General features: G+C 39.7%; 1 protein-coding gene and 1 long non-coding RNA gene across 2 annotated transcripts in view; one reads left to right on the top strand and one right to left on the bottom strand.

Moving 5' to 3' along the window:
* Positions 1-18,613, bottom strand: part of LOC102078817 (zinc finger protein 665) — a 1,047,781-nt gene that overhangs the window by 974,842 nt on the left and 54,326 nt on the right. The gene's annotated exons all lie outside the window — the stretch shown is intronic.
* Positions 6,312-17,506, top strand: LOC112846331 (uncharacterized). The gene is made up of 3 exons (XR_003219249.1): positions 6,312-6,606; positions 16,062-16,117; positions 17,043-17,506. It is a non-coding gene; the product is annotated as an uncharacterized LOC112846331 (long non-coding RNA).

The following is an 18,613-nucleotide window of genomic DNA, read 5'->3' as shown; positions in this document are numbered from 1 at the left end:
GCTGAACTTCATTCGACCATGGCCTGCAATGACTTTGCCAAATTCTTCACAGAAAAAATCCAAAAGATTATACAAGCAATTGGTACATCAACAGCAGATCCAGGATATGTACTGTGTCCACCGAAAAACTGTCTAAACACCATCGAACAGTTTCACCCTATAAACAGCAAGGACCTGGAGGACATCTTAGGTCAACTGAACTCCTCCTCTTGCTGTTTAGATGTCCTGCCAACAAGTTTTTTCAAAAAGGTCTCAAAGACTTTGGAGTCAGACCTGTTACAGATTGTAAACTTTTCTTTAATATCAGGTGTGTCCAGAATCACTAAAAACTGCTGTAATAAAACCTATACTGAAAAAGGACAATCTTGACAAGACACAAATGAACAACTACAGGCCAATCTCAAATCTCCCATTTTTAAGTAAGATCATTGAAAAAGCAGTTTCTCAACAGCTCAATTACTTCTTAACACAGAATAACTGCTATGATGCCTTCCAGTCAGGTTTTAGACAGAACCACAGCACTGAAACCGCTCTGACCAAAGTGTTTAATGACATATGTCTGAATACAGACAGTGGAAAAATGTCAGTCTTAGTTTTACTGGATCTCAGTGCAGCATTTGATACAGTTGACCACAACATATTACTCAAACGACTGGAGAACTGGGCAGGTCTTTCAGGAACTGTACTAAACTGGTTCAAAACATACTTAGAAAACAGGAAATACTTTGTATCAATAGGTAACTTCACATCTGAGCAGACAAGTATCACATGTGGAGTTCCCCAAGGTTCCATCTTCGGACCCCTTCTGTTTAACATTTACATGCTCCCACTGGCACAGATTATAAAGAACAACAAAATAAACTATCATAGCTACGCAGAAAACACACAAATATATATCACAATGTCACCAGGAGACCGAGGCCCTGTACAGGCTCTTGGTAGATGCATTGAGGAAATTAATGACTGGTTGTGCTACACAGTCTTTCTCTCGTTGCACCAGTTATTAGAAACCATATGTTTGCCCCCTGTAAAAATGGTATTCTGTCAATGCAAGACCTTTACATAAGCAACAAATCTGCCTCTTTTGAGCAGCTGGTAAACAGGTTCTCCATACCCAAATCTAACGTTTTTAGATACTGACAACTACGAACCTTTGTATCCTCACATACTGACTGGTTCCCGTCTCTCTGCTAGATGATACTTTTAAAGTTGCATTTGATCAGAAGCAAGTTATTGGTAACATCTGTAATAAACTAATCCAACACAGCTCAACCACTCTCAATTATCTAAAATTAAAGTGGGAAAAAGATTTCAATGTTGAAATTTCAGGTGAAGACTGGCTGAAAATTATAAGGATTTATTCATCTTCAATATGCCAACGTCATACTGTTATTCAGTTTAAAATTGTACATCGACTACACTGGTCAAAGACTAAACTGTTCAGATTTAGATCAGATCTGGATTCTCCCTGTGATAAATGTAAGCAGGCTCCAGCCACTCTTCTACATATATTTTGCTTCATCAGTTTTGGCAGTTCACAATGGATCACAGACATTATGCAGTATCTTAAACTGGAAAAGATGAGATGCTCCCTCAAAGAATCCACGTCCAGCTTCTACACTACCTGGCAACCATTTCTGACATTTATTGACAAATGGAAAGATGGACAATAGCTGCTTGTCTACAATTGTGTGCATGTATACATCTGTAAATGTCAATGTTTTTTGTCACAGTGCTTAACTTGAGACATCCCCCCCCCCTCCTTCAATTCTGGCAGATGGGCGAGTGGGGTTTCAGTTTTTATGTTATGTTGTACAAAAACCTTTTTCAATAAAAAGACTTTGATTTAAAAAAAAAAAAAAAAAACAGTGAGAAGACATTAAAAAATGTATAGCCCAGAAACAGAGGTGTAAATTGCCAATATACAGAAAAGGTCACTTTATTAAGAGTTTTAAATAATGTACAGAAATTGAGAGGAAAGCAGAGAGACTCAAAAATAGGGATGTGTACCGGTATCCGGTACCATGATGGCACCGGTTCTGACATAAACGGTAGCAACCAGACCGAAAAGCAGCGCACATTTCGGTGCTTTATTTTGGTGCTTATTTTTTCCTGAGCTGTAATACACTTTGGATTCCAGCCAATCATTTTATGTTTCCGAGGATAGTAGGCGGGCCCAGGTACATATGTTCTTTTAGAGCAGAGCTACAGATTAAAAATGCCCAAGGCAAAGCGGACAAAAATCTGGCTGTACTTCACAGCAAAAGATGCAAACTCAGCAGCCTGCAACATGTGCTTTAAGGTGATACTGTGCAAAGGAGGTAACACCTCGAATCCGATGAAACGCCTGGCGACGCATAGCGTTTTTTTTAAAAGCCGAGAAATGCGCCGTGTTTGATAGCTTGCTGCGAGACCTCATACCGTGCACATCTACTCCGGGTGTGGTGCCTGTTATCGACGCGGAGTTAGCAACATCCCCCAAAAACCCGAGAGTAGAGTCCTGGCACCTAACCCTGCCAGTGTAGCAGCAGCTGTTCTTCTCTGCGTGAGTAGCTTAATGTTGTTCGTGTGTAATTTACGATGAGTAGGCTAACCACGTTATTACATTAATGTATGAAAGGTGAACTAGCCAACAGCATGGTAGTTAAATGCGGCTGTCTTGTTGTTTGATGGCAGATACTCCCTTCACCCTGGCCAAAAAGGCTAAAATGACCAAAGAAAAATTGGAAAACAGTTAAACATGAGAGGTTTTTGGACAAAGTTTGTGTTTTTTCCATTGTTTAAGCACTGCTTCCAGCCAAGAGTGAGACCATATATGCCCTATAGCTGCAGAAAAGGCTAACATTGTTTTCTTTTTACAAAAAAACAGCTGAACATGAGAGGTTTTAGGACAAAGTGTGTGTTCTCCATTGTTTAAGTTTGAGCACCGTTTAAGCACCAGCACTTTTCAAAAGTACCGGTTTGGTACTGGTATCGGATAAAACCTAAACGATACCCATCCCTACTCAAAGAAGGCACCGTTAATGATTAGTGATGTTTAGATCATTGTCAGAGTAACTGCAATTAGATGTTATTAATTGTAGAGCTCTGTTGTGGTTGTTCTGTGTAATATAAATCTGCTTAATGTTACTCTAATCAGATGTGGTGACATAATTATATCAATTACATATGTGCACTTTTAAGGCAGTATTGATTATTTTCAGTTGCTTAGTTTTGCATAGAAAGGGTGACACTGAGTAACTAATAGTTAATCCCATGTTAGAATTGTATATACAGTTGCTTCCAGATGCCTATAGCACCTGGTGCTTATTGCATTTGTGTATAATACGTAATAAACAGTAAGACTAAATAGTGTTTTTTTTTTAAAAAGAAGAAGAAGTGCGCCGCCTTCCTGCTGTGGTTGTGATAGTGAGGACAGTTTATTGTTTTAGGGGAAGATGTTATCAAAACAAGTTTCTGATCTGCTCAAAGTTGTTATTTCAGTTCCAAAAGTTTGGCTCTGTCCTAAAACTCTCCAGTCATACCTTATACTGATTGTTTTGAGGTGAGCCCCACTTATTTTTCCTTAAGTCCTGCGTTTGGTACCATGGATCATGCATTTTACTCTCTCGTTTGGAGCACTGGGTGGGCACAGCACTGGAGTGGTTCAGGTCCTACTTGGTGGGAAAAACTTTTTGCGTCAGTCTCTGACCATGTTTCGTTCTCCACTCCTCTGTTGTGTGGTGTCCCACAGAGCTCAGTTCTTGGCCCCCTCCTCTTTTCTTTGTATCTGCTCTCTCTTCAATTCAATTCAATTCAATTCAATTTTATTTATATAGCGCCAAATCACAACAAAAGTTGCCTCAAGGCGCTTTATATTGTACAGTAGATCGCACAATAATAAATACAGAGAAAAACCCAACAATCATATGACCCCCTATGAGCAAGCACTTTGGCGACAGTGGGAAGGATAAACTCCCTTTTAACAGGAAGAAACCTCCGGCAGAACCAGGCTCAGGGAGGGGCGGGGCCATCTGCTGCGACCGGTTGGGGTGAGAGAAGGAAAACAGGATAAAGACATGCTGTGGAAGAGAGACAGAGATTAATAACAGATATGATTCGATGCAGAGAGGTCTATTAACACATAGTGAGTGAGAAAGGTGACTGGAAAGGAAAAACTCAATGCATCATGGGAATCCCCGGCAGCCTACGTCTATTGCAGCATAACTAAGGGAGGGTTCAGGGTCACCTGGTCCAGCCCTAACTATATGCTTTAGCAGAAAGGAAAGTTTTAAGCCTAATCTTAAAAGTAGAGATAGTGTCTGTCTCCCGAATCCAAACTGGAAGCTGGTTCCACAGAAGAGGGGCCTGAAAACTGAAGGCTCCCCCTCCCATTCTACTTTTAAATACTCTAGGAACAACAAGTAGGCCTGCAGAGTGAGAGCGAAGTGCTCTAATAGGGTGATATGGCACTACAAGGTCATAAAGATAAGATGGGGCCTGATTATTTAAGACCTTGTATGTGAGGAGCAGGATTTTGAATTCAATTCTGGATTTAACAGGAAGCCAATGAAGGGAAGCCAAAACAGGAGAAATATGCTCTGTCTTTCTAGTCCCTGTCAGGACTCTTGCTGCAGCATTATGGTTAGCTGAAGACTTTTCAGTGACGTTTTAGGACATCCTGATAATAATGAATTACAGTAGTCCAGCCTGGAAGTAATAAATGCATGAACTAGTTTTTCAGCATCACTCTGAGACAGGATATTTCTAATTTTAGAGATGTTGCACAAATGGAAGAAAGCAGTCTTACATATTTGGTTAATATGTGCGTTGAAGGACATGTCCTGGTCAAAAATGACTCCAAGGTTCCTCACAGTGTTACTGGAGGCCAAGGTAATGCCATCCAGAGTAAGAATCTGCTTAGATACCATATTTCTAAGATTTTCAAGGCCGAGTACAATAACCTCAGTTTTATCTGAATTAAGAAGCAGAAAGTTAGCAGCCATCCAGGTCTTTATATCGTTAAGACATTCCTGCAGTTTTACATTTCCAAAATCACATTGTAGTGACGTATACAGAACACAATAAATTATATAATGTAAGCAGCTACCTGAGAAACAGCAGATACAGCAGATAAATTAATTATAGGCTATTACTTTTGTATCGTTTATTGCATTTATGGAGGGAGAGGTGTATGCTGGGTAATGGCACAGCTAGCGACTGGGTGACTTTATTCACCCGCTTCAGCTCCATACAATGGGCGTTATTAGCACAAATCAGTCCCATAGATGTGGGCTATCTCCTGCTAGATTGTTCAAAAGGTTGTTATCATCCATCCAGATGGAGGATCACTAACTGGAGCGTGGAAGACTCCAGAATCCACTCTGGCTGGAATCCGGTGGATACAGCAGTGTTACAGGTAAGACCATTTAAACGGACAGCATTTATAGAATGACTATTAAAAGTCAGCGAGTGTCAATAATGTTAATGTGCTTATGTTAGTAATACAGCGAGTGCTAATATAACAGCTTTAAGATGCATTTGTAGATATTATTACGTGTTTTACCGTCTTTATGGTGCTAGCTTAAAGTTACGGTGTAAACGTTAGCTTATATTGTAGTAAAGCTGTTACTGTTTAAACGATGTTAGCACAGAAATATTAGCTTCTGTCATGACTGATGAAGTTACTAGTTAATAAAGTTTCCAATAAAGTGATTAATCGCAGCCACAGATTGACAGTAAATATCTCGATTAGCTTCAATGCATCTGTAATAAATATGTGCACGTTTCAGTGCTTCGTTTAAACTGTATGATACTTATACTGACCCAGGGTCAGTGTAAAATACAATCCTAGCTGTGTGAACAAAGCCTGGCTCCTTTAATCCTGCATGACAAACCTCAGGATGCAGGTTATTATTACTCTTTCCTGCTGGCACACCTGTCACACCTGAGAGTCAGCTAGAAACTTACAGTGACGTGGACATCATGCAAAGACTGCCAGACTCTGTAATACTGTAAATGATCAGTGACTCAGGTTAACACTAAACTTTAAACAGTCCCTCTGTGTCTCTGTGTGTGCTGAACATTTAGGATTGAGTCAGGCTGCATTGACTGTGGGACTTTAATGTGTTAAAAGCAAGTTGAAGACGGCTCAGAAACATTTGAAGATTAAAATTTAGCATTATGGCTGCTGGTGGTGTGTAAAGCCTCTACTCAGCTTTGTTACTAATTTATGTTTGTTGTTGTTTAACACAGATTTCAGAAGAGCAAAGATGCTTAATAGTTTAACTAGACTGAAAATCAAAAAAATCCTGATTCTTCTTCCACAGAAGTTTCATTTGTCAGTGTGGATCTGCTGAGTCACCTGAAGAAGTCATTTCATTCTCCACGATGTTGATTTACAGAAATGTTTCACAGGAACTGATTCCTCCCAAAGGGTGAACTAGTGTGTTTCCATAGATTATCTCTGTATGAATGTACTTCTTAAATGAAGGCAAGTGTTTGTCCTGTTTTGTTCCTCAGGTACAGCACGTGATATTAAGGGCAGGCGGTCATCACTGGGGGAAGACAAGAAGCAGACGTACTTCCAAGAGGGAGCTGCAGTGAGGACACAGCCTGGTCACTGAGGTCAGAGGTCAGAATCTGAAACAGCTCAGGTTCATATTTTAGGGGTTATAAAAAAATCCAAATGTATTTATAAAGAAACCTTTAAATAATATTTCAAATAATAGTCATAATTATGATTATTATAAGAAATATCAAACATTTTAGTGGATTTTCTGTTACACATATTTCTTAGCCCTGCGATAAACTGGCAGCCTGTTGTGGTGGCAGATTTCTTTTCTCATGTATTAATCACATATTTAATCATATCACATTAGTTATAGTTATATCACTTTCTCACTTTACTATAGTAAGAGCACTCCTGTCACTATTTTACATGCATGTGGAAAGTTAACACAGTGAGGCCATTGTAATGGGAGACGTTAAACAGATAGTGAGACTCCTTCCGCTTATCAGGGATGTAAATGCTTAGGTGAAGGCTAAGCAGAAAACAAGGTCATAATTCTCTCTGTGAGGGAGGAGGTACAGCTTGCAACAAGTAGATGCAGGGTCCTAGAAACTCAACGAATGTGGGTATCCTAGTGTGAGAAATTGCACCTTGTTGCTGTAGTAAGTGCAGGATCTTAGAAGTTCAATAATTTGAGCGTTCTAGTGTATGGTATTTTAGCACTTTTGCACCAGTGAACAAAGGCAGAAAGGCCGAACAGCGGACGCGCTTGTTCGTACAAAGGAAGCTGAGCTCAACAAAACGGCTACTGGAGCTGTGGGAGGCATTCCTCTACATGGTCTGGTTTAAAACTCCAAGTGTGTGGAAGATGATTGTGTGATAGAAAGAGATGCTGACAGGGATAAGAGCTTTTTTGTTTGTAGTTTTTGTTTGTTGTTGTTGTTGTTGTTTTGTTTTGTTTTTGTTTTTTGGATGGACCACTCGGTGGGAAACCTCAGGAATACGACGTCTGATTTCAGGACTGTTGTGGGAAGGACTCTGTCCTTAGTTTATGGTGTTTAACACTTTTGTACCAGAAGGAAAAGGCCGGACAGTGCACGCTTGTCCGCAAAGTTGAGCCCAGCAGCAGGAGGCATCCCTTTAGGTGGTCATGGCAAATCCAGGTTTTGATGGCATGATTTTTTTTCTGTTTCAGAAATATGGGAAAGAATACATGCAGTATGAAGTGTGTAGAAACTGAGGAGTGCAGTGAAGAGAAGTGCTGTGTGTGTGTGTATAACCAAGAGTAATGGAAAGAGATGTGTTAAAATGTGGACAGAAGAAAAAGAGAGGGAAAGTGTTAATAAGTAGTGATGAAAATGATATTAAATGCATGTCTTAGTGTGTTTGTACAGGTGACTACGGAATTGGATCAACACCCTCCACAAGCACAGCGGCCGGAGCAAAATGACAGATTAACATAATTGGAACCACACCCAGCCGTGTTTTGGCTGAATATTACACAGCTTCACTCCATGTACATCTTAACCTGAAGAACAAGCTTCGAGGGCAATCAATCTCGCCCTGAAGACAAAATGCAGTTCAAGAGCAACAGCGTCGACTTCAAGAGTCAACAAGGTGAACACACAGCAACACTGCCCTAAACCCTAAACCTTAAAGGGTTCAGCAGCATGTATAAATACCATGGAAGCATGCGCTCATGATCACAAGCTGGGAGGTTCACCTGCGACATCATTGTGTGTGAATAGACTTGAGAAGACTCTGAGTTTCACATTTGCCATACTAGGAGTTGAAATGGCAAAGGCAGAGACTGAAAAGAGTGAAAGACAAAAGACAAAGCTGAAGAAGAACGGCCCACTGGGCCCCTGACACACCACAACTGTGAACTGCTGCAGATGTGGGAGACAGAAGCTGGGAGAAGTGGGGAGAAGAGAGCATGGAGGAAAAATGAAGTCTGTTGTTGTTAATGTGAGAACACATGGAAATTGGGTTGGAAAACTGTGGCCGGCTGTCTTGTGGAGGTTGAGAAATGTCCGTAGGATCGCAACAAAGTTAAAACTAAAATGCACACAAACACACATAAACAGAGAAATGTGAAGGAAAGGCAGCTTTAAGGACATGTCCTGCTGAATCTGCACACACATCCATTAAACCTGCCTGCAAACACACACACATATGCAATGAAGATCAGCTTGTTATCTGTCGTCAGTGTTAAAATAGTGTAAATTTAACAGACACTTGTTATCAAATGCTGAGTGTATCCACTGCTGACAATTAACTCTCTATGGTTGCAGGACAACAGTTTAACTTTTGTGAAAGGGAAAAAAGATTCTGGTTTGACCAACCAGTTATTAGACAATAAATTTGGTTGTTAATATAGTGAATCGTGAGATGCTTTCTGCTTGATTGGTGCAGCACAAGTAATTTACTGTATGAAGGAAATTCTCTTTTGTGATAATATTTTGAACATGCATTTCTGTGGTCCTGTCAACTTAGTGGGTTATGAGCTGATATGCAAATTAGTTGATTGTTACTAGATCAGGGAAAAGATGACTGGATTATAAAACAAGTGAATAAGATGTAGCAGAGGGTTGAGTTTCCTGTTTCTGATGTATGGGTGAAGCTTGCACCCAGATACACACCTCTGAATACATAAAAACAAACTTGTTTTGTGAAATACATGATGACATGTTACACGTTTACTTATGGAAAAAAAAAGAAGAGAAAAGCTAAATGAAATGATTGGGTCTGTGAAAATAAAAAATAAGTGAAAAAGCACAGACCTGGGAAGAAATTCACATTCCAGTGATGAAACATTGATATGAAGTGTTTAGGAAGCTTTTAATGGTGAACATTTGTGTTGTGTGAACTGTGCAGCTGCTAATAAAAGGGCGGAAATTTCTCTGTGTATTTAGCAGGTGGTGTATGTATGTTTGTTGGCCCCAGACTTTCCAGAATTGTGTGATATTCTGGACACTTGTGGGCAACCAGTAAAAATGATGTGGGGAACATGAACAGAAGCAATGACTGCAGCACTGCATGCAGGTTCTAATCCCTACAGCATGTTGTGTCACCAGAAAGCAAAATATTTCCTGTGATTTCTGGCAGATTTGTTGTTTTGTTTTTTGTTTTTTTGTTTGTTTTAGTACCAGGCTGATTCTGCCAGTTAGGTTTGGATTGTTTTTCTTTTTCTAAGAAAAAGACTGTTTGTTTGTTTTTTTGTTTTTTGTTTTTGTTTGTTTTTTTACACTTAGACATGCCCGAAACTGGGCCTAATTTTGGGGTTGTTGTTTCTTTTTTGTAACAGTGCACTTAGGAAAAAACCTGCCAGGTATCGCCCCTCTGGGCGTGATATTTTCTGTGTTGATGATTTAAAAGCAGGGCTGCAAGATGGGGAGCAAAAGCGCTATAAAATACTTTAATTGAGAGCAAATATAAGGTGAGCTTCTCTAGATTACAATTGGATTCTGAGAAAATTCACCTACATAGGACGCTAACCATATTAGATGGTAAGTCCTGTGTTTAAAAGGATTGTAGCGATTCAATCCACTTCAAAAGCAATAAGAATTGTTTTTGTTTTTGGAATGACGAAATATTGCTGTCAGTGGATATTTAAATTTGTGCGCGGTTTTCCACTGTCAGCAATGATCGTTATGAATGCATGTGACTGGATGAATAGAGATTGACAGACCACGTGACTTTCGCGCATTGCATGCCGGGAGGTGGTGGAAAAACATTCAAAGTACCGCATTAAATGCAAGCATTTGCAGCACCGCAAAACATTTATTCTCCGGTTCCAGTACCTTCTTGCTTTTTCTTTCCTCACCAAAAAAAGAACGTACAAAACGAAGGAGAACAATGCCGGTCCGTACAGAGACAGACTTGACGAAAAGGCAAAGAAAAGGTACGAGGAAAATATTAAAGGAGTGAAAGGGTCAGACCCTTATCAGCACACAGAGTGGACAAAAGACGTCAGCGTACTGCCCAACTTTCACCACGCTCAGATTTATAATTATACGGTTCTTGGAGTGAGTGCATACACTCATGACGTTTTTAGTAACTTCAGGTCACTGCAACAAGCCCAGCTACAGTTTACCGACGGATGGGTACAGGACCTTGAAATGCACCGTGTAGAACACAAGACCATCGTACGAACAAAGGTAAGTTTACCAGTCTCACAAATCGTCTTCATAAACGTGGCAATTATTATATATAATATATTATATGCCCAGTCTGGATCGCATTCCAGCATTTCGTAGGCTGGTTTGCCAACAAAATACAGCAAACATTACACACAGCAGCATAGCGCGATGATTTCTGTTCAGCGCCAATTAAGACGTATTAACTACCACAAAACACTTACCTTTGTGGAAATGCTTGGAGCAGACTAACATGTGAGGTGGAGTGTTTTCGAACGTTATATTAGGTCTTCTGATAGCGGCAATCCAGGCCATCCGTCGCCTCTTCGTGACTTCAGAGACATGGCTTGGACAATTTCTCTTCCACGCCGGAATCCGATAAAAACCAATCGCATTTCCCGTCGACTTCACGCGGCTGTCGTTCGCCCGGCTTGTGCAGTTAATAATACAACAGCTTCTTGCCATTTTTTTGTTTCTTTTTATCGCTGTGTAACTGATTTCTATTGAAAGCCTGTGCCCGCTAGTACCTCTTGCCACTACTTACCAGAATCCTTTGCGGTTTTACCCCTGAATGACGTCACATTTTCAATCTCTATGCATGTGATTGGTATAAATGCAAATACAGAGGACTGTGGCTGGACTGATGATATGGACTAAATGTGACTGACTTGAAATTGAAAAGACTAACTATTTTAGGATTAGTCACTTCTAATGCCTAACCCACCCAAACAGTGAAAGAAGGGTGGATGTGTGTGTTTTTGTTTGCTTGTTTTTGCAGAAGCAGAAGGATGACAGAGACCACAGGAGGAGTGACTGTAGGTTCACATGAGTGTGGCCGGGCCTTGCAGACTTAACCCTTAAGCAGTTACTTTTCTGTTTTACTGATTTTGTGTGAAAGAAACTGTTTTTACTGGCTGCTTGTTGGTTATGGTAACACACTGTATTGTTGGAAAATGTCAAATGTTAGAAGTTGGTAGAAAACATAGCAGCCATGAAGAGCGTGCAGAGAAGGCCAGGCCACATCAGCTGCAGTTAAGCTATGCTCTGATTAACGGCTTTCACCCGCCCACTGCTGACTTCATTAGGAAACAAAATTTTAATCAAAACACAGACGAGTCCGTTGAATGCATGAATTGGGCGCGCCATGTGCAGGAAGTTGTTACAAATTAAAAAAAAACCCAAAAGAAGTGACAAAGCTCTGACCATAGATTTAATTGAGGTGGATAAATGCTAAATGTAGTGAGGTTGCACCTTCACATGACGACAGGGTGGATGTATCTATGTGTGTTTCTCTGTTTTTAAAGGAGTGGAAAGATGACAACAACATCCTTGCGTGCTGATTTAACCTTTTAAAAGCCACTTTCTGTGTCTGTGAATTTACCAGTGGAGTGTTATTATGACCTAGTATTGCCAAATGCAGAGGTCACTGTGAGAAAGTGTGTGTATACACCTGTGTGGCGCTCACATTTATGTTCTCTTTTCTACAGCAGAGAGTTCATCATGTGATCTGATTCTGTGATTTATAGTAAGAAACCCAACTGGTTAATTTTTTTCCCCTCACAGGATTACTGGGTTTATGTGTGAAGGCAAGCGTGATTACAGGTCCTATGTTGGTTATGCAATTACACTATGTTGTTGAGAAAATCATCTCTGGAACCTGTTGATCCAGGAAAAACCTCCAGGATGCTTCATATGTTTTGCTAATGTTTGTTTCTCTCTAAGAGTGCTTGTGGAGGATTCGGCACAGACACACACAGACATAAGTGAAACAAAACAGGTTGTGCAGTGATTACAGAACATCTTACTGTTGAGCTCATAGTGTGAAAACAAGTGAGTGACATTACTTAAGAAAGTCACTGGGTACTGTAGGTTTGATTAAACACATGGGGTGATTCATCATTTGGGTAAATTATGGCAACAGCAGTGTTTTTAATTATCTGGGGAAATAAAGTGCACATGGCACACTTGTGTCTGTGGTGTGGGATGCCTTATTGCTCCTATGACCCTACAGTTGTTTGCAAGTGTGAAGTTTGTATTTACTCACAGATTTTGCTTTCTATGTAATTGTGGTGTGGATGCGAGCACCAGGCAGAGCTTAGAGTTAGACCAACTTAACATGACATGAATATTAATTTTATTCTCTAACAATGGGGTTTACAGGGCTGGAGTGAAATTACTCTGGAGGAGAAGCCCTGATGTTGTCTGAGACATGATCTAATTAACCATTTTCTTTTGTTGTTCTCCTAGTTCTGATGAGTTGACTCATGGGAGAGACCAAGTGTCAAAAGGAGGGATTCCAGGTTTAACATGAAACAATGCTTTCTATGTTTTCCATGATGATTTTGTCCATGGCTTTTTACTGTGATTTGTGCGATAACAGTTCATTGCAGTAGGGAGATACAGGTGCAGTGGTCAGAGTATTGCTGGAAGAAATCATCCCAAGGGTGGAATCTCCAGACTGAGATTGGGTGCTGATCAGAAGTCTTCAGAGACCCAGCGAGAAATAGGAAACACTCATGGCAGAGCTGATGGCCCAGGCAGTGGTTGAGGTCAAAGGTCATGCAGTTTGGGGCCCTACTAGTCATCATGAGAAGATTCCAGAACCACAGCAATAACCATAAAGCTGCGTTGGAATGAGAGGGTGAGGGGTGAAAAGAGCGCCCTCCTCCAACAAGGGCGTGCCAAGCTCCAACTCAATGACTGCAGAGCAGACTCTGAGCCACCGAAGATGGATCAGCAAATGAATGCGGATAACACCTGCTTAAACAGCCAATCAGTTTCCCTGAGAAGCTTAGTATGTTTTTAAGTTAAGGAGGTCGTTGGTGTGATGTTAATAATCATCATATAAATGATCTGCATTTACATGACTCTCCGAACATCACAAACTCTGTTAGAGTCCTGAGCCTGAGTAGGAGTGATTGGAGTAATTATAGCATGCAAGTTTTACAGCAACTTGTGCGCATTTTGTAGGGAAGCTAGACTGATTATCTAGCATGTCAGTTCCTGAAGTGCATTAGGCCCTCATTGTCTGAGTAAACATAGTAACAACAGTTGTGAGTTCTTTTGACATGTGTACTCAATTTTGACACATTTGACACCGTAAAGATAGGATTTTGGGTTCATCACATTTCATTGAGGGATTTTGATCGGCCTCAAACATGGTGGAAGCACCTAAAGCAGGAGTTTGTTCTTCTAGAGTTAAATGTGGTTGTTTTGGTTTCCGCAATCACTGATGTGGGGACAGTAAAGATAATTGTAAATGCTCTTGAGAGGGTTTACACCTTTTAAACGGGCTGATGGCCCTATAACAGAAAAGAGTACAGTACACTGCATAGACAGAGAGGAAAGATCTTTAATTCTGTTGTAAAATGTAGCTCAGAAGTGTTTGATACATGTTGGCTGTGTGGAAATTCATGGCTACTTTTGGGTTTTACTTTAAAACTCGAGAATCACTAACATCAGTGTTAGAATGTGTTTGTGGTATTAATTTAGCTTTAGGTTCAGACATATTCACTGTCCTTGATGGCAAACATCTGGACAGGGCAAAGCAAATGGCACAAAGGAGAGTGTGATGTTCGATGAGGCATGTGTGCCTCAATCCCTAATAACACTGGGGAAGGTCTTTTATAGAAACAGTTAATAAATTGGGAGATTTAATGATAAAGTGGGAAAATATATCACACACTGAAAACTTCCTTATCTTAACAACGGGTTCTTATGAGAGAGCAGCTTGATGTAACTATGGTTGAAGTTTTCTTTGCAGATGAAAAACAAACACTGTTTCATTTCTATACATGATCTCATATTGTGTTTTATTTTATGATATAACTGCCATCCTTCGAACAAAGGGTGGAGACTCAGATGGAGAGAAGATGACCATAAAATGTGAATTTGTTGTTTCCTTCTGACTATAGGGAAGATGCACATTGTGAATTCTTTGAGTACACAATGGTGCTGATGTACAGTAGTTAGAAAAGAAATCTCCATGTGTTTTATGTGATTCTTAATTAATTATTTTTAATTCTTAATTGTGGTATCACAAAGGGTGGAATGTGGTGGCAGATTTCTTTTCTCGTGTATTAATCACATATTTAATCATATCACATTAGTTATAGTAATATCACTTTCTCACTTTACTATAGTAAGAGCACTCCTGTCACTATTTTACATGCATGTGTAATGTTAACACAGTGAGGCCGTTGTAATGGGAGACGTTAAACAGATTGTGAGACTCCTTCCGCTTATCAGGGATGTAAATGCTTAGGTGAAGGCTAAGCAGAAAACAAGGTCATAATTCTCTCTGTGAGGGAGGAGGTACAGCCCCCCCGTGAGAGGGGGGTAGGACATGTAAGAGTTTGTGGAATGTTCTTTGTCTGTGTGTCTGTATATAAGATGTAAGGGCGGTGGCCACAATTCAGAGATGATCCTGGTGTTTCACTGGGATGCTCTCTCCACATTGCAATGTGTTGATTAAACCCACTTCAAATCAAGCTCACTGGGTGTGTTGCAGGTTATTGTTAAAATTTCCACAACACTGTCTTTGTCCTGTATCAGCTGGGATAGGCTTCATCCTCCCGCAACCTTGAATGGGATACATTGTATTCCAATTATGTAATCTCATCATTTACAAACTCAAGGTATCCAATCAAAATATAAGTAATAATTATAAAATGGGAAAGCAGAAATAAGTGTGACATGAATGTAAATGTGTGAGCTGACATAGAGGACAGCTACATGCAGTCTGAAAAACTTTTGTTGTCATGTTTGCAGGTCTATCAGCACGAGACATTCTTACATAGAAGAGACTGTTAAAGTCTCTAACTCAGTGAAGCATTATTGGTCCTGTCTGTTTGGATAAATGTAGTAAGTTGATGTATGTCCATTTATTGACACATTTTCTTAAGTGCTTATCCAGGATCACAGTGGAGCTGCAGCTGGATGTGTTCAGTAAAGAAACCTTACAAAAGTTAACATAAACCTGCATCTCTGTACGTTGTTGTCCACAGGATGAGAACATCAAACTGGAAGACTGTGGAAGACTTAAAGAGCATTTAAGGACGTCTTTTGAGTGTCTAGTTGAATTTATTCTACTGGCTCTCATGGTCATTTGTGATTATGGACATATTTTTCATGTTCATCCAGCTATTTAGTAAATTCTATCTATTTAGTAATATCTGTCAGCTATAAAATATAATATAAATATAAAAATATCTAAATATCTCCTGCCTGTTATATTTTAATGATGTAAGTCTGTTATCATGTTACATTAGCATTCCTCACATATCAATGAGATGCTGTACAGTACAATCCTACTGACACAGCAGAGGGATAACGACGGCTATTCAACATCGTTGCACAACACATTCGAGCTGCATGATGCAGACAAAGTGACTAAATCATCTTTTTGTGGTCTATTGTCTTCAAACCAGCAGACAAAGCCGATGGCAGAAGATGTTTGGAGAAGAACTTCAGGCCGTGGACTGAAAAGGTATTTTTTTTCTTGTTATCAAAAGACATTTGGAGTGATGACTTCTACAACTGGTTGCGCTAAAGTAAAGCTTACAGTCTAAGAAATCACAGTGTTGATATTCAGCACAGAGAAAATTCAGAGAAAATCTCACGTGTTTGAATTTATTTACAATCATAGTTTTTGTAAATTCTGACTGTAAACAGCTTTTACAGCTTTGATATTGTTTGACACTCGATATCAGGTGATAGGGTTTAATTTAAAGGTTTCTGTGTCCCAATGAGCCATTTACACTGACCACTGTCACTTAAACTGTAACACATTCATTATTTAGATCCAACAGAGAAATAACTGAATGTAAAAATGGCAGCACTCAGGCCAGGTTTATAGAGATATATTCATGCATTATGAAATTTATGTATCCCAGATCATTTTTATTCATCTAGTCCTGGCAGACCCCCCCCTTTCTCCCAAGTTAACTGCAACCCAAAAGAACTAGTGGGGCTATTTACACACTCACAACCAGTGTCTGTCAGCCACAGATGTGCTAGAAGCTATAAGAGTTAGAAACTCTACTTATGGAGAAACCTTCTAAGCCTAACAGAGGACAGGTACTCCTGCCCAAATAACATGATATAACCCCACATACAGCCCAGCCATAAAATGAACCAAGTCATTTAGTTAAAGACAGCATGGGACCAAATGCATGTAACCAGCCTGCACCAGCCTGACATTTCTTCCTCATGAATTAAATGAATGAATGGATGAAAGTTAAATGACTACAAACCTAAAGCCACTAGTTCCCACACTGGAGTTCCCTGACACTGTGTGTTAACTGTTAGCTTGTATCAACAGTTGTAACAGGCTAAGATACGTGAGAAACTGCATTGAATGATTGTTTCTATCTTAATGGTTTCAGCTCAGATGTTCTGCTTTTTCCTTTCAGTAGATCAAAGCAGCTCGTGCTCCTTCTGCTTCCATTTTAATGGCAAGAAGAAGAAGACTTCAGCGAAGTGGCGTTCATGGTCTCAGTGGACAGTCATGGTCACACACTGCATGTGGTTTTTAAAGCAACATGTCTGTTCACAACAATGGAGATGTGTAATATTAGTGCAGCTACGGTTCGTTCTTGAACATCAGTTCTGTTTTCTACTTTGACCACTTACACCAAAATAGGTTTGTTTTCAGATTCTTTCTTTTAAATCTATAAAGCACCTGTTCATTTTTATTACAATTAGTTTCACATAAATGTTAGTGTTTCCTTTATGGTCTTTTAATGCTTACACTAGACTGTACACGTCTACATTAGAGACATTTCTGTTACCTGTTTCTGTTGACTCAGAGTTGTGAAATGTTCTTTGATTAGATACACAATATGAAGTTCATAATTTTCTTACAAATAAAACTCTAATGACAAACATGAACAGCTGTGGTTATTTCTGAGACATGAGTTTTTTTAATGTGTTCATATTTAGACAGTGTGCATCTGTATGCTGAAACTGTAATGGTGAACCTGAGGTGATGGTCAACACAAAGCAAACATATATAAATATAAAACAATATTGAAGTAATGTCTTTACCCTCTGCAGCGTGTACACGCGATCACCTTATTCACTGTAGTAAACATGCACCGCTAGCTCACGTGACTGTCTCCATGGTTACATCGTATATTACTAGCTATGTAAACAGCTTCCAAAGATACCGCCATAGTTCTCTGCAGCTGTAACACTTTCACACTTTACAAATCATTTAACATGTTTGATAGTTATGAAGACAGAATATGTTTTTAAGGTCATGCTAGGCGGTTAATGGTGGTTGCTGTGGACTAGGGTGGACCGCGTCCGATTCCTGTTGTTAGCTGTCCGCTGTAGGAAGGCTGCGTTCCATTTACAAGTAGTGACAGTCTGCCGCAACTCGAACTCAAACCCCACTTTGTTCTTTAGTTATAGGCCTTAGCCGTTCATGATACGCACACATACACACACATAAAACACTTTGCCTCACAATGACAGTGCAACTTTACCTAACCTAACCTTTAAAGTATCTGATATAGGATAGAAAAATGAAGCAACCAGAGATTTAATGATGAAGACTCTGGGTTCTGTAGTTCACATTTTACAGTCCTGAATGACTCTTTGCCTATAATTTATTGAAGAGGAGTTTAGAATGCACTTTACATTTAAATTGTTGCTGTTTAATTTTTTACATTGTTACCATGTCATGAATAAGGTTCACCTGCTGGGGGTTTGATGGATCAGCTGGCCAATACAGTCAAAGACAGACTTCATTCATCATATGCAAGAATCCTAGTTAGATTTTTGTTTTCACTCATATTTTAGAAACAAATATTGAAAACAACTCTGACAGACTGGATACCTGGTCAGGGTGTACATTACCTTGTACTCAAGCATCCCAGGACAGAGCCCTGCCCCACCATGAGCCTGGGTGGATGCGTGGTTATAATATAAAAGGACCGATACTGAATATGAATATTTCATGAAAATCGAATTATAATAC

Source organism: Oreochromis niloticus, linkage group LG3 (assembly GCF_001858045.2).
Source record: "Oreochromis niloticus isolate F11D_XX linkage group LG3, O_niloticus_UMD_NMBU, whole genome shotgun sequence".
In the NCBI taxonomy this organism is placed as follows: Eukaryota; Metazoa; Chordata; class Actinopteri; order Cichliformes; family Cichlidae; genus Oreochromis; species Oreochromis niloticus.
This window is presented reverse-complemented; position numbering and strand designations above follow the sequence as displayed.